Source organism: Ambystoma mexicanum, chromosome 1q (genome assembly GCF_040938575.1).
Source record: "Ambystoma mexicanum isolate Mex_15411 chromosome 1q, UKY_AmexF1_1, whole genome shotgun sequence".
Lineage (NCBI taxonomy): Eukaryota > Metazoa > Chordata > Amphibia > Caudata > Ambystomatidae > Ambystoma > Ambystoma mexicanum.
Window position 1 is genome coordinate 467,600,032 of NC_090922.1, and position 25,193 is coordinate 467,625,224.

Sequence of the window (25,193 nt, forward strand, 5' to 3'; positions counted from 1 at the left end):
CTTACATTCTGGAAACTCCTCAAGACTTTCCTCTTCCCTTCCTCTTTCTCCCTCACTCTCCCCTGCTAACCTCCTTCTCTTCACTTCTTTCCCTCCCTGCTTCTCTTCCCCAACCTGCTCAGTTAGCGGACTGGTTGCCTGGTGCACCTCCAGAGCCTCACAAATCCCAGGCTCCCCCACCAGTCCTGCACTTGCCTCCGGGCCTCTGCACTCTGCCTGTCACTACTGCTGTATGCTCCATGATAGGGGCAACCACTCTGCACTTAGCCCATGCCCCTGCTGGACTGGGCACCCTTGTCCCCACCCCCTTCCTCGCACTTCCTGTTCTGTGCACTTAAACAACCTTGAATGTTCCTGGCCCTAACAAGTCTGTCATTCCAGTCCTCCCTCTGTCTCCCCTCCCTAGCTTGGTCTTGCTTGAAATACTCATACATAGGCGCATTTCATGACCAACCTCCAAGCAATCTGAAATGTTCACCAGGCAAGTACTGTAGTTTATTATCTGTATGTTCCTTTCCCTCTTCCCCCCCACCCATTTTTCCCCTCAATCTTTGTCAAGCACTCCACCAGTAGGCATGCCTCTGGCCTAGTATTATAGTTATTGTTAGATCATTCGGAATCTTCAAGGCCTAAGAATGACAACTGGATCCCCTTGTTCCCTTCCTGCATTGAAGAGCTTTGAAGCACTTCACTTGTGTAGAAGCGCTTTACAAATAAACAATTACAAGCCCTGCTCACAGAGCTAACACTGATGTGTTATTAAAATTGATGTTGCTCTATAATTTTGGTCCATAACAGTCACCATGCCAAAACCCTGTCTTAGCTTATATTTAAAGATGTGTCTGCCGCCAGACTGTCTAAGGCATACAATTCTCAGAATGTAATATAGAGTTGCAAACAGTTAAATTGCACTCTAGCTGCAGGGACTTTGTGTTCCAGCAGCTACCAGGGAGGCACACTTGATCTTTGAACTCACTCTGTGTCACTGCAGAGCTGGGGATAAATATATGTGACGAATTGAGGGAATGTGCCCCTTCTCCCCAAGGGGGAGCCCCCTCCTGTGAGGCTAGGGAGGTGAGCCTACTCCGCAACACCCTGAATAGGCTTTGAGGTAAGTGAGACTTCACCGGGAGAGACTCCCCCTTCGAGGACAAGGACTCCCGTTCCTGTGAAGAACTCCCTAAAAAAAGTCCATATTATGGCTTACATTGCATGTTCCACAACATTAGAAACCTGTAAGTATCATGACTATGACAAAGAAACTCTTGATAGATGCCAAAATCTTACAGCAAAATAATATTTTCCTTTAAATCCTAATATCCCACTCACTGGGAAAAATAGATTAAATAACCGACATTCGACGTACCAAGAGGAGAGAGGTAGAATCAGCACGAGCGAAGTCCACAAGTTTAAAACTCACCTGAAGAGGGAGATGGCGACATGGACAGGAAATCCGCAGAGAAGGAAACCAGAGACAGTGGCTGGGATGCCAGAGTCACTGCGCCAAGGCAGAACAAGAAGCTCGCAGTTTAGGAGGCCGGAGGAAGGTAGCAACAAAACCACAGGAACCTCTTGGTGGACAGCCAGTCCCTCCACCATCACGGATACCATTGAGAGTCCAAGAACACAGGGTGTCCGACGCCTTGTCAAGGGACAAGAAAACTGAAGAGGGAAGAGAGAGCGCACAGAGAAGTACGGCCCCCAAGTGCAGGCTACAGACCTGAGAAGAGGTCACAAAGGAACAAGACTCGCGGAACAGTTCCCCCTCAGAGTAGAAGGTAACGGGGAGAACGGGCATAACAGACGGTCGAGAAGGGATCAGTATATTAAGAAAATAACTTCTCAGTAGAAGTCACAAGATAAAGTTCCCTGTGGAGGAAATCAACTTAAAATATGGGAATATAAGAAAAAAAATAATCTACAGAGAAAAGAATCATGGATAGCAAAAAACTGGGAAACGGGAAGAGTCACAAAGGTTGTACAAGAAGTAGAGAATATCAAAAGAAGATTTTTTTTAACCCAAGTTTAGAGAAACTAGACAAGTGAAGCCAAACAAGAGTCAAATAGAACAAAGTAAACTAAGCCACAACTAGCCAAGAGAAAGGGACCATTCAAAACAATGTCTTTCCCAGACCCGATTGAGGCAACAACCAGGAACGCATAGCTGACAAGAGCCCCAAAAGGGACTTCCAAGGAGAAGGGAAAACTACAAATCACTTGAAGAGTTACAGAGACTGGTGCAAGTCATCACAAGAGACGATTTGAGGATTATCCATTAATGAGGAATCCTACAGACTGGTAATAGAAGTAACCTCAGTGGAAGCGAGTCATTCTCCACCTATAGTTTTCATAGTATTTTAGTCAGCTAGGGTTGTTTTTTGGACAGCAGACTTTTCCTTTTGGACAATTTCAACTGAAAGAAGAGCACCTTAGTTAGAAAATAGGCACGGACCACCCAGAGAGACAGGGAAAGTTAGGCCTCATCTTATTTTAATCAAAACCTTGTGAACCATGTCCATACTGTGTCTGCGTTCTTCTTCTGACCCGCCACAGATGTCAGAAGGTGGTTACAGCAAAGGCAGGTGTGTATTACACTTTTGTCATGGAGTGTTTATTTAAAGGGGGGCCCGATCAGTATGTCTCCCTTTCAGAAACAGAATTGCCTGTATCATTTGATTTTAACAAAAATAAAAAATAAAGACAGGGCGTTCACACCCTCTAAGATGGCAATCTGTCGAAAGTGTGACTAACACAATGCATTCCTATGGGAATACTGCACAATTGAACTTCAACGCTCTATCGACTCACTGTTTGCCTACACTAAAGAAAATGTACTAAAGAAAATAATTTGAAAATCAACATTGGAAAGACCAAAGTTCTTATTGTTTGCCCCCGTTCCAGGACAAAGAATAGCTTTACTTGGAAATTGCACGGCACTCCTTTGTAGATAATTATAGCTATCTAGGGGTTCCTATTAGGGCTTGTCCTAAAGAATCTTCTGACAGCGATTTTGTTGGGGGTAAGGTTTTGAGGAAATGGTTGGTTTTAAAGAAATATATAAACAGCAAGGGAGGACAGAACATAGAGGGACTAATATCCATATACAAGACCAGTATTATACCGTGAATATTAAATGCTACCCATTTCCCTTCCAGAATCTAGTACGAAATGGCTCGAGATCTTGGAAGGCAAATTACTTTGTTCAATTATTGGTGTGCCATCATCTGTACTGGTGGAGGCGCTGAGGCTTGAGTTTGGGCTCCCCTCTCTTAGATCTTTGTGGTTACGTCAGCAAGGTAAATGTATACTCTCTTTTTATTTACCTATGTTAAACCAAAATCGCTTGTTACGCCTGATAACTAAACAATATCATAAGTCATCTCTCTGCCCTCTTTTTTCCAAAGTTCAGGCCTCTTAGTGAAGATCTGATCTCCTCCCTGCTGCTGCCAGGGAAATGAAAAATAAGACAACTGTATGGGACATTAACTCCAGTATCTGCCAATTACATCGGAAACAAAAGAAAATTATGCCATGTTCGCTAGTCAAGGGTTTTGCTATAACCAACCTTGCACCTATATGGTTAAGGCATGCAGTATGCAATTAAAATGTTTTAAAATTATATACCCGAGATTTAACATTCTTTTGACACGAGAATAGATTGGTGGTTGGACTGGAATACCTTATGAAGAATCATGTATGCAAATCATCTATAGAATCTTCTTGGCATATCCTTACTGCTTGTGTGACTTTACATAAATCATATGACAAAGGATATGCTTCTCTGGTATGGATTTTATCAGTGCTGACCAATTTTGGAACTCAATATATTGTGCTGAATCTGTTGTAATTACTGCGTTTGCTTTTTATATTTGGAATGAGGCTTTCTCTGTAATGTAACGGAACGTAATGTTTCTGTTTAATGAAATAATGTTTTTTTTATTGTTATGTAACAAAAGTAATTTTAAAGTCACACCATGTATTATTGCAATTTTTTACTTTAGTATTCATGATGTATTTTTCCTTCTTTTTTTACTGTGGTGAATTCTTAACTTTTTCTATGTATATTATGTGCTTAAGGTTTGTATAAATTAACCAAATGCACGATAAAAAAATAAAAAAGAATACTGAACATCTGTCTCCACACTGCATAGCACAACCACAGAAATCCTGCACCTCATCCATCCTAAAGTATTACAATTTAATTCTACCACAAGGGTCAATTTAGCACATGACAGAACTATTACCACTCTGGGGTTCTTCCAATGTTTTATGCCCAAAACATTTCTGCCAAGCGCCTACTTTATCTATGCCATGGAGAATGCCCCATTACCAGAGCTGTCACATATCAACCATCACCCCTCTGATACCATATGGCAGCTTTATAATGGACATGTGTCAGATGTACACTCTTATCTGCTCTTCTGTTTGTGCTTTTCTTTTTCAAGGCATGGTATCTTGGGCATATCTAAAATGTACTTTAAATATGACCGTCAGTCATACGATTTTGGCTCCTTTGCCACCGCCATCAAAAAAATCAGCTGGGTTCATCAAATACACAATTAAGTCATCAGTAAAAAGTGCAAGATTCTGTTTCCCTCTTACTCCATAACCTCTGAAAACTGATAAAGCCTGTATAACACGACAAAAGACCACAGATTAATACTAACTAATGGTAACAATATTAACTTTTTTATATAGAGTTAACATTAGCTGGTATTTCCCAATTTAATGGCACTAAGTTTTCAACCTTGGAGAAGTGAGTTGGCCCTACTGGAATTCCAACTTGCAAAGTACAGTCTTGCCATGCTAGAGCCCAGCTCTTGGCTGTCTTGCTGACTCCTCAACCACAAAGAAAACAATGAGGAGGCTACTCATCAATGAGTACCCTGGCGTTCAAAAGATTGGACCCTGCCTTCACCCACATTTCAAAGCCACTGCCGCCTGGCATGGCCATTCAACATAGTTGCATGTCTTATCCAAATAGAACATCAGCTTGCCCCCCATGTGTGCTTAATATAAGAAGTGCAATGATTTCCCAGTTTTGCTACCCCCCCATGCAAGACCCACTTATGCTCAAGGAATCAAAGGGAGACCCACTTTCGATCGACATGCCCTCACCATAGCCAATGATTCAACTCAACATTGGTTGATAAAACGTGCAATGTCTTGTGGGTGGTTCCTTTGTGGGATAATGTAGTGGCCCACTTTAAGTGTTGGAGATAGCACATAAGCTTAGACATCTACATATCTGCCTGACTCTACCCAGATTTCTTGAAAAAAACAGTAAGGCCATTTTCCACCAGGACTTTTCCAGACAGAATGTGTTTGATCACCTCAATTATCACCGCTCTAGTCTTTTATGGGTTCAGAAATGCATTTGCCTTCCTCAGAGTTTCTCACTGTACACATTATTCTTGCCTTCTGCCATGAGGTGCACATCATTTGGAGTGCCCAGATTTTCATAATGTTGCTTAAGCCATTGTGTGACTGCCCAAGAGTCCATTATCAATTCTGCAGGATAAATGCGAATACCCCCAATGTCCTTGCTTGCACATGCTGTACCCCAAAAGCTTCTCAGCAGTAGCTTATTTTTCATACGTCTGCTCAACCAAACCAAGTTGGCCAGGACACCACCTACCACTGCAACGTCCACATCCGCCTGTACATCTAAGAATTGATGGCAGGTCAGCGTCTCTCCCTCATCTTCCTTTAATTAATTTCTTGCAGGTCCCCAAGATACAAGTCTAGGACCTTTGCTGCTTCACAAACCTCCAGAATGGCCTTCATCTGGAATCCACTTCTAACAAGGAAGGATAAAAATACTGTTTCTTTACAGAGTGTGTAGCTGCATACCCACCTGCAACTTTGTGGCTATCTAGTAAATTTGGATATCTACCCGTTACCAAAGCATGATCTGATCACTGGGCATCGTAATTGCTGGTATCCAGTGCCATCTATTTTCTGAACTCTTGCAGAAGCCCTAGACTAATTTAGCCCTATGTAGGATCCTTGAGGGGGCGAGTAACAATTAAAACTAGTTTACCCATTTTGTTGCTCCAACCAGTTGCCCAAACACCTTTTGCCTGCAACATGCGATTAATGATTTGTGAGGTGCGGTCTTGACATTCACTGTGTCTCACTGTGTCCCATGCTATTTCCCTATCCGGCCTCGATATTCAAATCTTATCCCACCTTTACAAAACCTTCACAAAGGTTAAGTACTCAGATGCATAGACGTTTCGTGAAGATACAGACCGTTACAACAATTACCAAATTAAAATTTGACCCGAAACATGTGCAGACTTTCCTTTGATGGTCTCTTACATTGTATCAAATGCAACAAAGTAATAATATTTTTACATTACTGGAACACTTGTCCATTGATTTAGCTACATGGTCTGGGTTTTTTACTTTCAAGATTTTTACGAGTTAATGGCAACCTGGGTTCCCCGTTGACCATGCAGTGCTTCCGTTACATTGGTTTTATAGGTAACACCTGGGGCACCAAAGCCGAACCAACTACACAGCGGTACATGGAGGTCTAAACAACATTTTCACAACACCTTCATAGAATGTTTTGTAGACTATTCATGGAATTTTAAAAACCTTGAATAAAGTTGTTTACTTGAAGGCTAGTTGGACACCATTTGAGCCCTACAAGAACCTCAAAACAAGAATATAAATGACTAAAACGCTGTAGGAAATCTTTAGAGCTGCAACAAACCACCATTGGGCACCAACGTAGAGATGTGATTCAGTGGGAAATGTGAAGAGAACCAAAAAATGTTGGATGCCTACAGGCGATAGACAGAATAAGGACAGGCAATTTATGGCCCTTCAATGAACCAATACGGACAATTCCAACACTTACACCACCACTAGCAAATCCAATAAAGTCGCAACTAGTCCGGTTGTTCACTTAAATCGATTATATCAGTGACAAATCAATGAAGCATCTCAGACACTCTGATGGACAACCTTATGGAGTAGACGATCACCACACGGACTCCACTGGAAAGCCTCAGAGAACACATAACCAGAGTATCAACAGAGCTTTAGCAAACATATCCTGCAAAAAGCCTCCTTGTATCAGAATGAAACCTCCTAATTTTGGCCATGACCTCCCATAAAATCCCTTAAAATTACTTATCTGCCAGATGCAGCAGATAAACACAATAATGCCACATTTGCTTGTGTGTTTTATATCCCGATGTTACCAGCATCTGAGTCCTAAAAGCCTTTTTAATGAAAGCAAAGAAGATGCAGAAAGTGCTTGGACTATGGCAAATCTGCCTCTTCTTAGCCCGCACCACTGGACCCTGCATGGCCTCAAATGCCAAGTCCGTAGTGCTGGGCAAATCCTGCTACCCCCGTGAGAGACACTACTACTAAAGCATCAAACAGTTCTGCCTTATTCCTGGACTTACAAGGCACTGCCAGGTGGGTGGGGTGGTTTAATCAAAATAGCATACATTCAAAAACTTTGCCCAAGTATGTTGATGAGTTCTTACAGCACAGCGGGTGGGCATAACATCCATCATCAGCTCACACCCGAGTTATGCGCCAGCCCACCTACCCCAGATCTGCAATGCCATTATATGGTTTCAGAATCACAAGACTAGGTTAAAACACAGGTTATAAACGAGGACGTTTTTCAGAACCTTGAAATGAGCATTATCATAGTGTAATGTTGGCAAAGGGAGACGCTAAGCACTGTTGTGGGGTATTGGGAGAGACGCCTCAAGTTTTGTAACAGTGATTAAGAGGCCCTCTGCTGATCTATCTACTGTTCATAGTAACAGGGGTAGGCATCCGCCTGATCACAGCATATAGATCTCACCTGTGCTGTTGTGGGGGATTGGCTGCATGTGGGCTCCATGTTGCCAGTAGGCTTGGGATGTAGCATGCTGAACAATCCATGGGAGAGGCCTTAAACTGCGAGTCGTTCTCTGCTGACTGACAGCCTGGCCCTGAATGCTGCAGATGGCCAAAGGAGTACATATAGCTTGTGGTATGGAGACATGCGAGTGTTATGACAAACACAATTGGCCACACACCCAGAGCGCATTACGTGCTCAGAATGGTTGCAAGCTTGGATTACTTTCACGGTCATATTTTTCTAATAGCGGTTTATTTTATCTTCCCAAAATGCAGTCTGGTTTTATGCAAAGCAGCAAACCACCCACATTCAGGGCTGGCCTCAAGCATGAGCAGTTGGGCCACGCGCAGAGAGGCATTTTTTTGTATAATGCCACATTTTCCACATATCAATCAATGAAAAACCACCAAGTTGCATGTTCACAAATTATATTTTTTTGTACGTCTTAAAGTCGCTAAAAAGTACATTTACGAAAACCAAGGCCACTTTTGTTTTAGCCATGTGCTAAATTGCATTCTGGATTTTATAAACTGCCATTCCTTAGGCATGCAGCTCGCTTTAAGTTTTGAAAATAAAAGCATTGCTTAGAGATTCATTTAACATGCAAAATAATCATCATCAGTAGATTTTAAATTAAAAGCATAATGCTAGCTGGAGGAGATGGCCAAATACGTGTACTATACAAATATAGGCAAACATGAAGTAGCATAACACTATCTGATATGTTTTACACTACATTCAAAAGACTGATGGTGTTTTCAAAACAAATTAGTAAAAATATCCTTTCAAACAACACTTCTGCCAACTCCAACTACAGCTGGGAAAATGTGTTCACGTGCTTGAGTTACAGACCAGTCTCCAGTCCTGACATCGCACTTCAGGTACAGTAAGATAAAATGATTTTCCAAGGAGCATACACTTTGATTAAATGCCAAAATTAGAAGTCCCTACAACTTCAAAAATTCCTGTGACCTTTCCAGGGTTCGAAATGAATATTCAACGAGCAGGAGTTAAAAGGAGCTCCTAGGCGTCAGGCCTCACCCAGGAGGCAGGAGTTACCGATGGGGAACCAGGAGCAAGTACCTAGCGCCTCGCAAGTTTAATTTTAACTCTTTGCCCTTTATATTTAAATGTGGCCGAGGTGTGTTCTAATTCTTCTTTATTAACATTCTCAAATACTCAGTGTCACGTATGCAGCTTTGCAAGGTACAAGTTGGCATGGGTAACCAAGGGAGCTTCTGGAAGATTTGGTTTAAAGCTAACCAAGCTCTCTACTATGTTAGAAGCAGGAGCTAAATAGCTCCCAGCTATTTCGAACCCTGCCATTCACATAGTGGACATCACAGAGGTTTTGCCTCTTTGCTTACTCCTGGCAACTTCTTTTAATGTAACTTCCCACTATCCCCTCGTGTAATACACTCATTTTGTGACACCATTTTCTGTGATGCTATCGATGACCCTACATATGCAAATTAGGGGGGGCTCACAGGTTTTGCCATGCAGAGCCCCCAAATCCTAGGTCCAGCCCTGCCCAAATCAGTGCAGTACCCCTCCCTTTTTTTATAGGAGATTGATTTGCATAATTCATAAATTTGTTTGAGGATAGCTCAGCGGCAACGTGCGCGCCTTGCAAACAAGATGACACGGAGCAACACAGGTTTGATCCCCGGGTCCGAGCTTAGAAACCTCTGGATGTTTAAGCACGTTATAAATACGCAACTTAAGAGAAAAAAACTATTACAAACTATTCCTGTAACAGCGCCTCAATGCCCGCGGGCTGTGTGAGCGCTTTAAAAATGCAAAATAAATTAGAGAGAATTATTTATTTACAAATTGATCCAGAGAGAGCTGTGCGTACAACACGGAGAACAGATGTAAATAGAACCACCCGAGACATGCTGAGTGAGTGAACCAAAATACATATTTGCAGGGTTCTCGTGATGTATTGTTTGGGGTAGGCGGCCATTGCCCAAGACCCCAGCCCCTCTACTTTTTAGAGTGCATCCATCACTCTTTAGGCCAGGCCCTCTTGTTGGAGCACCAGCTCAATTTCTCATGTAGGCCGCAGTTTGGTCAGTCAGCACACCACGTTCTAGGCGTTCACGTTTTGTTCCAGTTCTGCAGCATTGTCACGACACAGGCTCGTGGCTTGATACCGTGACTTGTGCACTTCTTAGAATCACATGAGCACACCCACACGCTCTTCCCTCGAGTATTTACGGAGGAGTGTGTGTGGGGGGGTGGGTGGGGGCGTCACTTCATCCCTGCTCTGCGGAACTAGTACATAGCTTGCGACAGACTGGGCAATAAAGGTACACGACGCCAGCATCTGGCAGCGGGTCTGCTGTACACTTAAATGCACTTTTTGGGAACAGTTGCTATGGCAGCAACACCTCAGTGGGGTGGCGAAATACTAGTGCCAAATATCAGATGTGTACAGATCTCCTCTCCTCCCTGGGCTCTCGAAAGCCTGAACACTTTTCTAGAAAAATAGTGTTTGCCCATTTGTAGTTAGTCCTTGATTGATACGTGTATTGGTTCAGCAGAAGGGCGCGCATCCACAGACTCATACCACAAGGTGTCTACCGGGCCACACGCACACACACTTTTTTATGATTACCCCAAGCCCGATTCTTAAAGCTCTGGGGAACATGCCATTATATTGCATTGCCAGTCATTCCCCAATCTTTGTTGCGCACTGTGTACTGTGTGCCCATTTGTGAGCGCGAGCAAGAACCAGGAGGAGAGTGAGGGAGAACGACTGATGCAAAATGAGAGGCGGTGGGAGCGGTCTGCAGAAGCCAGTGTGAGGGGTTTCAGTATATGGGCTGGGATCAGGGGGGCAATGTGGGTAGGCTTGAGTCGTCGGGAATTAGAAGAGCACTTGAAAGGCATTCGGGAAACCTGGCTTCTTCCTGGCGCGTTTGAAACGCCTAAAATGTTCTTTGTTGTGCTGGTGGTTTATTCACTCTTTCTGTCCATCACCTCTTTCGTCTAGCAATGGTTAAGCAAACCCAAAGTAGACAGGCCCCGTTATGGCAAGAGTGCACATACCAGGGCAACGGTGCCCACCCTAGAGGACAGCCATTGGCGACCCTTCAGCATTGCACCCACAAACCACGGACAGGCAGGCACGCGATTAGGGGTTCTATGCTCAACCTCGCCGCCAGGAATGCCGAGTTCACCCACCACACTGTCTAGCACAGCCCCACACAAGTCTCTGCGCCAGCAAAGGGCTCGGAAAACCCAAAACAAAAACACCGACACTCGTAAAAGATCTATCCTAACACCCATGAACAGATTAGGAGGGGGGGGGACAGAGGCCTATAGGCAGCCGATCGCCCCCGCCCCCTTTCCTCTCACCCCTCCACACTTCACCAATCCTCCAGACATAGCCCTTGACCACGGCAGTGCTCCTCCAATAGGCCACACGGCCTTGCAAACGGGAGCGGTATGCCCTTTATGAATCGCACGCAACCGGAGGTCAAGCATGTAAATGATAGCAGAGGTGAAGGGCATTTCCGGGATTCCACAGTCTCACCTGGAGCCTATGCATCGGGCGGGCAGCGAGGGCGGCCTGCGTGAGAGAGGAGGATGCGACTCTACACGTACGCCAGGCTCTGCAACTGCATAATGAACGCGCATTGTTCCAAACAAGGGGCACGCCCTTCCAGCAACAAATGCCACAGGAGTGTTACTGTTACAAAGAGTCTGCATTTTTCCAAGTTCTGTGGGGTGGTTGTGTTTTCACGTGTCTGAAAGAGACTCAATGGAAAGCTCTTGGAAGCAATTAAAAAAGAATTCAACTCTCCCAGAAATCGATACAAAATTTGAGACACCCATCCATTCTGGAAGGAGCACTTCTTACATGCTTTGAAGAGCATCTTTCTTTCAAACGTGGGATGCCTGAAAGGGGTTAGAGGCGGGGGGGCGGGGGGGGGCAGATCGGAGAGCCTCCTACATGCAGCAAGCAGCAGCCTTAATATGAAACAAGCAAACTGGTGGTATTTGGTAATTACAGCAGGGAGTAAAATACAGTCTATTTCTGAAGGGGAAAATGCAACTGCCTTGTAAAACCCTCTCTGCATCGCTCCATAGGTGACCCCATCAATTGTTGCCTTATATACTATCAGCTCCGAGTTAAACTTCAACAATGCAGCAACCTCCACCCCATGCATGTTTTAGGTTACTGATGAACTTTTCTTTTCTTATTATTGAAATTGAAAATAAACATGTAGAAATTTAGAGGCTGAAAATGCCGAAAAATATGCCTTTTTCCCGTGGCATTCTTAGAACTTGTGGCAAAGTGCCATACCAGAGGTGGAAATGCTTGAATAGAAAACTGCCAAGAATCCTACCAAAGGGATGGTGAACTTGGCGCAGAAGTAACTTGCCAGCAGAAAATGTGAACAAGCGGGAACAGTAGCCTCGCAGAAACAGCCTCCCTCACCCATCAGAAGCGAAGCTCTAAATAGGAAATACGTCTACATGGATCACTTTATATTAACATAGTTGTAAATGTATCAAAGAACAAAAAAGGCCGATCTAAACCACACGCACAAAAATCGTTTTCACACGTTTCACCGTAGAACCTAAATGCCAGCGGGTACATCGTGACGCGCCAAACACCGGACACGGCCCGTAGGTGTGGCCACACCATCCTTAAAGACGTGCAGCTAGCATTTTGGAATGCAATTATAAAATGTATTATTTAATGTTCATCATCGCCACACCAACCAAAGCTGCACATGCGAGGATGCAACCTGTGGTATCCACTCGAGGCACTTCTATTCACCTGAAGCTCAATAAAAGGCCTATTTTCATCAAAGTTCTTGCTAGAAAAATATGTAAGAGCTGATAGTGGGAATGTTCTGCTTGTGCCACAGGCAGCATGTCTAATTGGTTTTGGTCTTCTGAGAAACAAATACAGACGGGACTGCAATGTCCGACTCACTGCTCAACAAATACTGCAGGGGATCTAAATTAAGACTGGATAAGCAGGAGCTAAAAGCAGCTCCTGGGTATCTGGCACTGACCAGGAGCTACCACTGGGGAACGAGGAGCTAGTACACTGTGCTCCACAAATCTAACTTCCACATAAGATGCAAACTTAACATTATGTCAATTTTGTATGACCCCATAAACTATAAATGTCCTCTAGATGTGCCCTAATGCTTATTGATAGATTGTCCCACACACACAAAGTTGATGTCATATGTATGTTTGCTCAGCATCATTTGGCTTGAGGAGCCAAACTTAGCACCTGGTAGCTGTTGATATCAAGCTAACCAGGCTCGTCTAGACTGCAAGCAGGAGCTAAATAGCTTCCAGCTCCCTTCAATTTCGAACCCTGAATACTGGGAATCCTTTAATTGGGAAAATGTCTTTGATCATCCTTGTAGCTTTTGTCAAATACAAAAAAAACAAGCTATAATATTGGATATCGGTAATGAAGTTGAGCAAGAAAGGATCCACTTTGAGAAATGACACTATAGAGTAATCTATACAGAAAAGACGTGGGACAAGTGAGAATTCTAGTCCCACATAGTTCCATTGAAAAAACTCACAATTTCGAGACTTTGACCCACTTGGGGAACAATATGACTGATCATAGGGCTGGGAGAGCAACGAACAGCTGCATTGGACAGAATCATTTCACATTGCTCAGCAAGTTCATCTATAGATCTGTTAGTACCCTGCAGGACTGACAATCCTTCATCCTTTCCTGCTCAACACACTGAGCAACATTAAGTTTGATAACAATGTTGCGAGGCAGATGACTACGGCATCCATAGCTTCTGCCCCTCCCCTGCAGCAATATTGCAAAGGTGAAAGACGTTACTGACTGAGACAGCCATTCCACCCATATCCCCTACAGGTCCTGCAGGGTTTGGGAAGATGGCAAAATCATTAAAACGAACATTGTAACAGAGCCTGAATTAGACACGAAGCAAACATACACTCCACATGGAAGAACACATACAGTAGGTAATATATGCATTTAGACATGAACAATACTAACATAGCACCCACAGACATGAAGAACAACCACATGATCAATATATAAGGTGAATGCAACATGAACAGCATGTTAATATAGCTTGCTAACATACTAGCCAGAGTGTAGGGGGGCAGCCATCTTATAACAAATGGAAGCCGCAGCACGGCTTTAAATGAGCACATGCCTCAACGCCACAGGAAAACTCAAAAGGCTGGATCCACAGAAATACGTGTCTGTGCAGTGCTCAGACCGTAGCTTGCAACTAGTGGCATGGTTAAAGTGAAATTTGGGAGGATCGGAAAGACAACGTGAAGGTACAAGATAGCAATCCCCAAGATTCAAGCAGTATAATCCCAGATTAATTTAATGCTCGTTGTGCTCTTATAAAACTTTGTTAGCCAGGTGCAGTATAACAGTAAGCCAAAAGACTGCAGGAAGAGTAACTCAACAGTGTCCCCACTGGTAATAGAAAGCATGACACACACGTTAATATTAGCTAAAATCTCACGTAAGAAGTACATCTATACCAAACACGGTCCCACCGCATGTGACCATATTTGGAGAACACTGGCCATTCAATTGAAGAGAGCACGGATAGGACACCTGCAATACTCCCAATCTATGCACATAGACATGAGGCACCACACAAGGCTAAGTACAAACGTGTTGCCCGGTCTCATTGCCTGAGAATGAGGGATGGTAACTTTTAATTGAAGGAAGAATGTTCCACGGGCTTCTCTCCCCCTAGTCTATGTCTGGCTCAGATCCTGATGACCTGCTAAGTATCCAAGGTTGGTAAGGAATGTGCCAACCTATCAACATCCTTAGAGACATGCCACCCATCATGCCAACCAACCTCTTTTCATGATAATGATGTAGTTTAACCTTTATCAATATTGGGGTGGCTCCAGGTGGAGCCATCACATAGGTGTAACCTAATAAAAAATTTTAACACTTATGGAATCTATATGTAGTCAAACCCACTAACCTATCCCAGTTCCCATAGGTTTTGTAAACTCATATTATATTTTGTCATCATTGATGACACATTTGTAGATCTAAAGCAATTGTTTTTGATAAGTATAGAGAGAGTGACAATATTTCAATGCGTGTATTCTGTCCCAGTTTTGTTTAAATAATAAAGTTGGGTTTTGCATGCACTCGTCTACTCCACCCGGGAGTCTGGGTTGGATTGACTGTTTCCTCTGGGATTACCTGGGACTTTTGGGCCCCTTAACAACACCTTTTACATTGCTTAGAAACGGGAGGAATTCAGCCTGAAGTACTGTAAATAAATGTGATCTATGGGCTAAACTACTCCCAGCTGCACAGTAAAAAGGTGCTGCGATTCATGCAGGGGCATTTTGTCTTGCCGGAGCGCTGTTCAGTCCAGAGGCCAAAACCCCTGAGCATAGTCTAGCCCACTGAGCCCCAAAATTAGCTCTCAGTCAGGACTCAGGAGCTCTCACTCACAGGCAGGATTCATAAGGCTCACAAGAGACTGAATATTTAACTCAGCGTAGAAACAGCCCAAGCCCGCATCCCGAGTATAAGCTCTCTGAATGGGTATATAGGTCTTGCGATTTACCGTCAATGTTCTGTTAGGGTGAGAATTTAGACAAATGAAAATGGCAGAGAGCCCCATTTGCATTCCTTGGTCAGAAGGATTTCATGCTGAATAACTACGACAGACATATTTCAAATGTAAAATGTCATCATTCTTCCGTTCCTTTTCTTTTATGCAAATCGCCAGGATCAGGCTCCTTCAAGAGATCGACTTGGGTCTTTGTCATCTCCACCCACATAATGCTTCTCCAATCTGCCCCCCCCCCCCTCCGTACAAAGGGGCTTGGGGAGTCCCAGAATAAAGTCTTCCATTGCCAGCACTGGACCCAGCTGGGAGTGCTTCATGATCAGCTAATGTCTATGTAGTGTTGAGGAAAGTCAGCGCCACATCAAGGAGGAATCGGAAAAGCTAGTCCGACCTTTATGGAAATGGCAGCTGGAAGACTCTGCTGGGAGTTGCTTTTCAGCCTAGGTGTTACGATAAATGATAAACGTGGAACACTGATGTCATCTTCTTAATACAGGGCTGTACTGATGCCACTTCTAGCCTCTTTAATTGGGACAAAATACCATCGACTATACACGATAATGATACTGCAAGTCACAGGAGTTCTGTGACCAAGCAGAGGAACGAGGCCCAAGGCGGAGCCACTTTTTAAGGTGAGGGAACTTGTAATATAATTTTAAATGTATAATAAAGGGCATTGTATTCTTATATTACATTATCATTTCTTCTAGATCTCTCACTTGCTTTGAGGGAAGGGTTATTCCACTTGTTGAAATACAGAATACATGCAAATTCTATTTAGTTGGAAAAATTCAGCTACCTGCAGAATTGAATGTCTTTTTAGCAACTCTGAGAAGCATGCATAGAGGAGCTACCCTCTTTTTAGTGTAGAATACTTGGTTCTTAGCAGACGCATTTCTGCTCTCCTTTACTGAATGCCGGAAGTGCTCTAAACACACATACTACTGTAAATGTCTCCTTATTTATCATCTAATTATTGAATTTGGAAAGAAAAGGATTTTTTCAAACAAGGAAGCTGAAAAGCCAATCACATCATTTAAAAAAAAAAGATCAATGTTTCAGTGGTCCCCAACGGCTGCTTTTCACACAGTGGGGACTCTTTCAGTAAGCAAGATTGGTCACGTTTGAACTAGCAGTGATGTCACTTCCTTGTATGTGTAGGCTGGAGTAAGAAGCCGATGTACTAGGTTTCATAACTCTATGGAATGCTGCAATGCAGTTCCAGTCCAGTGCTTGAACTGGGCCGAGGAACAGCGTGTTTGAGTTGGTCTTGCATCCCTGCTTTTCCTTAGGGGCTGCATCTTGGCACCCAGATGGTTACTGTCTCCCTTTCCCCTACCTTGCAGTGACATATCCCGTTGGCAGTTGCACGTGTTTGCTGCGTCACCTGGGGCGGACCATTCTTCCCTGCACAGGGCTTAGATGTTTGGAGTGGAATTACAATCTGGGACGGTTTTAGTGCGCCCTGGGGCCTATTGGCATGTGGCGCAAAACAAATAAATAAATAATGATAATTATGTGAAGAAACCATGGCAAGAGAGCATTTTGAAAATTGGTCTGACAGGACACTGGTTCTGGGGGTAGTCGATGAGCAGGTTGAAAGATGCAGGTTTCTTTTGAGAAAGGGTCCCATTAAAACATGCCCGGTCTGAGAGTTTTTTATTCCTAAACTGCAGACAGGGAAGAGAGACCTATAACATACGCATACATGTGTTCTTTTATTTTAAAAAATCTGGGATTTTTATGGCTTTCTGAAAATCAGAATGAACCTTCAATAGAAATAATGCCACCAATAGACTGAGTAAAGCCCCTGCTGCTACTGCTAGACGACGGAATAGCTAGCACATTTGTCAGGCGAAGTGTTTCAGGCTTAGTTGCTGTGACAGAATACCATCAGTGAGGGCGTGGTTGCCCAAGCATGTTTTTTTTAATAGAAAATGATGTTGGTAATTGCATCTCAGAAAGTGAGATCTGCTAATCAGTCCTCAGTTTCATATTGGCCCGTGCTGAAAAGTATATTGCAAGCATGCATCTCTGCTGGGACTGTCTACTGACCTCCCCATCCCCAAACCTGCTTTTCAGTGAACTTGAACACTTTCAAGTCATTTTCCAGTGGTGTAGGACCTGCAAAGCTACTTTGACATCACGTTTGAGCTCTTGAGCTGCTGACTGAACCATCGCCTGCAAGCACCAATGCCATATTCAAGCCGATGGCCCGTGAAGAACCTCATTGCATTGCTGGAATTCATCTAACCGACTTGACGTCGACTTAATCCATTTATGGCACCAGACTCTGCAGTCTCAACACCAATGTAACCCACTGGCATGCACCAAGAAGGCCAGCTACGACTCAAGAAGAAGGGAAAGGTATCCACTGGGGCTCTGTCCCCCTGGCCTGATTAAAAGGGTTATAGTGACAATCCAAGACCCCAATCCATACATTTTTCTATAGGCTATCATTTAATCTTGGAAAAATGCTGCTCAGATAATTGCTCATCTACCACCGACCTCCGACCCAGCGTGCCTTTTAAATCTGAAACCTGCATATTCTATGTCTTCCTTTACAAAGTTGGGTTATTAGTGTTAGTATATATATTTACTTTTAGTTTAACAACCCCTACTTTTGTATAGGACCTTGGTTGGACATTCTTTTACTTTAGTATCATGGTACTTTTGTTGTTTGGATGCTTCTGGGTTAGCTTAGTCTGCCCTCATCTCAAATTACCAGAAGAGGTGAAGGAGGTACACCCGCCAGGTTTCAACTTAGTTGCAGTGTTGGGCTAAGCACTAGTTGTAGCCACTACTCATCCCTGTACTCCTGCGGAACAGTAGTCGTTTAATCTCGGTTGCATTGAGCCATCTTGCTGGGTTGCTTCATTGAGCTCTCATAATGTTGGCTGGTCTGCCCGAGGAGGCTGTAGTGCCGAGGGTCTACTGATCTGCCCATTGCAGCCTCTGTGAGAGTAGAAAAAAAAACATGTTCTTTAACTATGAATGCCAGATTTGGTGTGTGTGTGTTTTAATGCTAGGAAGGGCTGAGCCTTTGTAGTACGTTCTTAATCTGTCCCTCTAGGAGGAGCCGCTCACTGGGGCCTGGGTATGTGGTGGATGGAGTACTATTGAACGTTTACGGTATAGATTACTCTGCAGTGGCCCCCTCCCCCCGTAGAGCTTGCTGGGGAGGGTGTTCTACTGCTTGAATGCCTTTTTTTGGAACATCCCATCAGGTGTTCCATATATATATGTTGCAGCACAACATAAAAGCATTTCCCATGGTACTTGAAGCACCTTCCCAGTGGTATCCAGTGCACTTGTTTGCTCCCAGCATTAATACCGAGTTTCTAAGCAGGGCTACACTTGTGCAAAAGGACTCAAAATGCATTCTACATACTTGGGCGGTTATCTGAAGTTGAGCCCATTGCTAGGAGCATGGCTTCACAGTTCCTTAAAGGGCCGTAATGTAGGGGAGTACCAGGAAAGAAATCCAGTCCGTTTTCCCCCCACTTGCGATCCATTTGTGCAACAGGGAGGGTCTTCTCATATTTATCACCACTTTATGAGAAGGTTCCCAATTTGCTCCATGTACCGGTATTGCTTTTAAATACCGCCTGCTTGGAGGGACCTTTATGGGTCCACATACATCCCATTCTTAGGATATTGCCCCTGTGTTATGAATTATGGGGGCAGTGTAACACCTTGATTTGGATCAATATGTATAATTAGTGTACCTTATTTATAAGCGTTTACCTTTTCTTAAAAACAGTTGAGTACTGTATTGAAATAAACAGTTCTAGTTATTAATTATGCAAATCTCTTTACACACAATTTTCAAATAAATGGGTCTGCATGCATGTAATGTTGATATATACACACATTTCTGGCACCTGTCGGCCTTGTTAAACAGCCACAAGTAAAGGCCCTGTTAACAGATTATATGTGCAGTATACATTAAACTAAGGGCTGTATGACTGTTTCCCACACTCTGTTGTAGCCATGAGTTTCTTCCAACTTGACCAAATAGAAATGCACTCGCCACATCGTGATGGGTGACAAAATATTTACCAGTGCTTTCCGTAAAATGGTGCATGTTGCCATAAGCACACTTCCCATTTGGTGCAATGCACCCATCCAAAAGCCAGCCATGCAGAGAGAAACTTTTATTGACCGTTTACTGCAAAATGTTTGTTCGCAGTGAATGTCAAATAAACGTTTCTGTACTGGCTCCAGTCACTCTGTGTATTAACGATCTATACAAAGCCCTTGTGGACTCTGATGCAGACTATCCTAGGATCGGCAAGAAAGCGTTTCCACTTTAAGCATATGCCGATGACACAGTTATTATAGCTCGGACTACGAATGCCCTCCAAACACTCATTAATGTTTACATGGAATTTATGACTAACTTAGATTTAAATGTAAATACAAGTAAATCGGCTGTCATGGCATGTTATTCGGGGTGAGCCAAAAAAAATTAAGATGCACAATATGTTTAGCAATGGCTCATTAATTCCCAGAGTAACCAAATGTCACTACTTAGGTATGTGTTTTTTCTGAAAATTGGAGGGATCAGGCACACATACATAAGCAAAGTAGTAAAATGAGGTGGGCGTATCACGTTTTATGAAAATGTGTCAAGGGCAACCATTGAGAATAATCATGGCGGTATACCATGTGCAGACAAAGGCAGTAGCCAACTATGGGGCTTCCCTGTGGGGATTTGAAAATGTAGATGCAATTGAAGTAATTGAGAACACATTTCTCAAGAAATTATTGTGTCTTCCATGCTCCGCTGCGAACTTTGCAGTACATGCAGAGCTCGGATTAAACCACACTGGAGACGACTGGTATGAAGCCTCATTTATGCACTGGCTGGGTCTGTGGTCAAACCCTAGAGCCTTAGTAACTCAGAGCGTTGATGCTCAGTGTTTCCTGGAGCAGGATACCATGGTTGAAGTTCTTTGGCGAGTGTACAAAACAGGTGAATGCCCCCACTCCTTTGTGCCCTGTGAACTCCATAGCATCTGAAGAGTGCAAAACCTATAAAATGGGTTTCCGTTACATAACAAAAGTCAAACGCGAGTCAATAGGACTCTCGCTTGAGTCAAAAAAGAAAAATGTTGTCATAATGAGGGTAGATGTAATCCAGTCTTATCTCATCTATAGTAACAATCCGATAGATTGTTGGGTCTTGACCAGAGCACACTTTAACTTGCTGATGCTGTGAGCAAATACCATGATTTAGCAGGGCCATGTGCCAAACTCAATTTGTCTGTGCTGTGGTGATGCAGTTGAGGAGCTATTGCATTTTGCATTTTTCTGCTCATTCTATAATGAAATTAGAAAGCAGACAATTACGTCTTTGCCTTGGCAAGCTTCATTTACTGAATGTCGGCCAGTCTTACATTTTTATTACAGGCTCAACCATCTTTGTTTTGTTGCTTGATGTTTCCTGGTTTATTTGAGGAGAGCTTGGAATCTGAGAAAGCGTACACTGGATGCTTTGGTGTATTCCCCCACGTGGTTTTTCAGCCCTTTCGTTATCTAAGCTCTTAAACAAATTGCTATTGGGTTTTATGTCATGCTCCATGTTGATAATAATTATAATGATTGAATTTATTTTGTTTTATCAACTAATATCTAATGTTATGTTGTATAATTGTTCATTTGCATTTTATTTGTGTTATGTATTGGTTTATGGATTTTATCCGAATAAACTTTGATTGATATTGATGATGAAATAAATGTTTCAAACATCCCCATACTCTCCAGCAAGGTGGAGTACCATGCAAACAGTACTTGGCCTTCACAAAACTTCCTCACCAAGGAGAGTGTAACACCAAACTGGAGTACACATTGAGGTTACGATTCTTAAAATCATAGTCTCTTGAGCACTATTATGGTGCCATGGCCACCCTGCATTCAGAAGTTACCACTCCTGACACGGACATCTTAAAATTTACATTTTTGTGAAGATTATGTGTATGCACACAATGACTCCGTCCACGAAGAGCTAAAAATACACAAAGCTGACCTAATCAATCCGGCAAATTGCTAAATAATCACTAACACATGGTCCTCCCCAAACTCCTGGAGAAATGCACCACCAACACAGATTCAGACCAAAGAGTGGATACAAATCCCACTAACTCATAAGCAACACACTTGGGAATAAGAGGATGCTGTGCCACATGGATTCGAGCACTACTCTGGTGATTAGAAGCTAGAGAAGTATAGAATAAAGCACTATGTATCTAATACAATACTATGCATAAGAGCCTAGGAAAAATATTAGAGGACTGAGAGGAACCACTGTAGGCTGCATTGCCTAATTCCTGACCCAGTAGACAAACAACGGCCCCTTTCAGGTCATGACCCTGCAAGCCGACATGCAGAGTACCCAAATGACCCAGTTCCCTGCCTCCCTTTTAAAAAATATACATCACCCCACCAGCGACAGCCAAACGACCTGGCGCCTCATGCCCCATATGACATTTCCAGAGCTATAAGAGTTATCATTTTACCACTCTCAAAACTAGATTACGCCTAGGGTTTCTGGAACACCTACTCACAAAAAGGTCCAAAAATGAGTCAGCCAGGTAGCTTCTAAGACTCAAAGGATATGAAGATATCGACTCCGCCCTTTTGAACACCCCGCTGGCTGCCAGAGGATTCCCTTCAAAACTCTGTGCCTTCCCCGGCATGGGCCAAAAACTCATCACAAGGAAATTCATCCACTACTAACCACCAAGAGCATTTTGATACAACATCGGAGCTTCAACCGGAAATACCAAGGAGATCTTTTCTCTCAAGCAAACTTTGTAACTCTCCACCACCTGACCCTTCAGAGTACAGCTGAAAGCCTATTCAACACCAACAAGACAGCACTAAAACCTCAACCAACAGATGCCCATTCTTGTTACTTGTGACTTAAAATCTCCCCAATCTAAGTTATACGAACATACCACAATCCCACACACAACTCGTCACTTGGTGCAGTATGCGATTATGCTCCTCTCCCATGTACCCCTCATTTGCATACTCCCTTCTCCCAAACTAACTCAACTTGAAGATCTCCCACCACTTTACACCACTCGCACAAATCCCCACCACGCAGTGACACCTCAAGACTAAAACGTACCACATGAACATTAACGGAGCTGTGAAAAAGCTCACTTCTTAAGCTCTCACCCTCATCAGCAGCTAATCCAGATGCGTGGCACACTCATTTATCAGACATTGGACTCTCCTCTCTAGATAAACACATACCCAGGTGTCAATGCCAAACCCACATAAGCAGAGGGGTATGTATTTAGGGATTCAGGGTTGATTGGCATATTTTCAGCCTGCACTCCTCAACACTCCAGGTGTTGCATCTGCCTCTCCCTTCAACCTACAAAAATCCTCACTCGCCCCACCCCTTTTCGCGCAGGGCTTAGTTCAGGGAGGACACCAACATGGCAGTAGGGTGCTACCCTACATATATACAGGACATCCAGGGCTGAGCGATGGATGCCATGGACCATATTCATTGGAAGCTTTTGCGCGCTGCTGTGCTTAGGTTCATGTACAACCCTGTGCAAGGTCCTGTCTTTCAAAAGTATGTGATAGACCTATATAGGATAAAACTTCCTAATTTAGAATAATCAATTATTTAACACAGAATATCTTGGGAAATTTGCATTGCAAGCCTCTAAATAGCTATCTCGCGTGCTTGTGTGGTTTTCCAGTTTCTAAAGCTGAGAATCACAATCCCCTCCTCCCCCCTTCTATTTTCAGGGAGACTGGAGAGAACTGCATATAAAAAGAATTGAAGAATGTTCATTATGTCATGAAAATAGCAGCTGACTTCCATGTGTACACGTGCCCTGCCCTGTGCTTTGGATCAGGCAGTTACAGCACCCTATGACTAGAGCCCACGGCTTTAAGAGGGAGGAAGATTCGAGAAGGGGGCCCTTAAGCAATATTTACATGTAGGGGTGGCCCAAGAAGCAAAGTAAACTAAGCAAACTGTACGAGAGGTGCGTCCCATGTAACAAAAGAAACAGCACAACCGATACAGTTGAATTTTCCATGTATTACAAGTACAACATATAAGTGGGCATAGTTCCTCGATTTATGTTTCAAATTCCTCCACGCATTGAAGGAAACGACATGACATGGTAAGGGAGGGGCGTGGGGTTACGCTGACGCTTCTGCCGTCTCAGCATACGTCAGGCACAGAACATGTCCAGTACTCCCTGCAAACTCAAGCCCACGCACAATCTCCCACATACCCAGACACATTAATCAGAGGCCAGGTTCAGCCTCGTATGCCCTGGTGCTGCCATCAAAAATGTATGTGAAGTCGCATATGCCGAGCGAGATGCTCACGTGCCCGGCACTATATCCTATGCCACGCGCAGTCGCATATGCAAGAACAGCCTCTATATGGAAAAAGATGCGCCATGAGGCAGCATACAATTTCACGAACCCAGGTACTGGCGTCATGCCCAAAAACAGCCTTGCTATGCCACGGTGGACATTTTCTGCTCTTCGAGTCACTGAATTCGTCAATTTACGAAGGCAGCCTTGGTCCATTTTGTGGCGCCTGCATGCTGTGTGCGTTCAAACGAAGTGCAACACTTGGTTGACTGTAAACAGGAGGCGCATTTATTCCCTGCGATTGTGTCATTAAAGCCACAACAGTCGGCAACGATTCAACACTTTAGCCAGTGGCAGCGAAAAGTTACTAAAAACTTGAAACTGTAGCACTTATTCGCTGCACGTCCACTATTCCAAAATTACAATGTCTTTAGCCAATTGCTACTTTTCCTTGAAAGCAACTGGGCGGGAGTTGGTGCTCTCGAAGTTCCCATCCTACCTAAAGTCAGGCATCGTGCTGAATAGTTTTGCCTGATGAGGAACACAAGAGTAGGGATGCAGAAACCTCCAACCCCGTCTGAACCTAGCATGACCACCGAAGCAGCTGGCCAAGTGCCACCTGCCTGCCCCATAATCTCGCACCAAATTGTGCCTGGATAACACAAGGTCAGACAGCCTTGGGCATAGATTTCCAGAGATATCCACGATAGTGCACTCAGGGTGGTCTTCTCTGGTGGAAAACCCAAGTACTGTGTTTAGGAATAAGGAGTCCAAATCCAATGAAGGTACTTTGAGATACATTCCCCCATTGTGGGCCCCTTGTAGCCCAGAACTACGGAAGGCCATCCATCCTACGATGTCCAACCTCTTGACTTGGTCAGAACAGTCAGGCGCCTCACACCACTTGATGGGGTGGCACTGTAACTTCAGACATTTAGGCTTTCTGAAGCACCAGCAAAGTTCACAGGTCAAACCATGCCCTCCTGTGCTGGAGCCTGGAGCATATGAGGAACACCAACTGAACTCCTGAGCCTATGTTTACCCCCCTTGAACCCTTTACCGGGTGGCAAGGAATGCTCTCTGCATCTAGCCAGAATCTGCCACATAGTCAAGATAAGGCTCACAGCAATGCAGACAGTGTGGTTAATTATGCATATTAAAGTGTGTCGCTGTAGAGTTAAACAGTAAAATATAATGGTCTCCCCCTTGGTAATTTCATGTATGAAATATTTATGGTCATCAACTTTAAAATCCATTGGAAAAATGTAACCACTCTGAAGGATAACTAAAAACTCCCTTAAAAATATAGTGATATTGATTAATGTCACTAGGGCCAGAAAGGTGGCCTCAGGGCGATG

At 43.7% G+C, this 25,193-nt stretch overlaps 1 protein-coding gene across 6 annotated transcripts in view; it reads right to left on the reverse strand.

Moving 5' to 3' along the window:
* The window catches only part of LOC138528761 (uncharacterized), an 870,897-nt gene that overhangs the window by 295,074 nt on the left and 550,630 nt on the right, over positions 1-25,193 (reverse strand). The gene's annotated exons all lie outside the window — the stretch shown is intronic.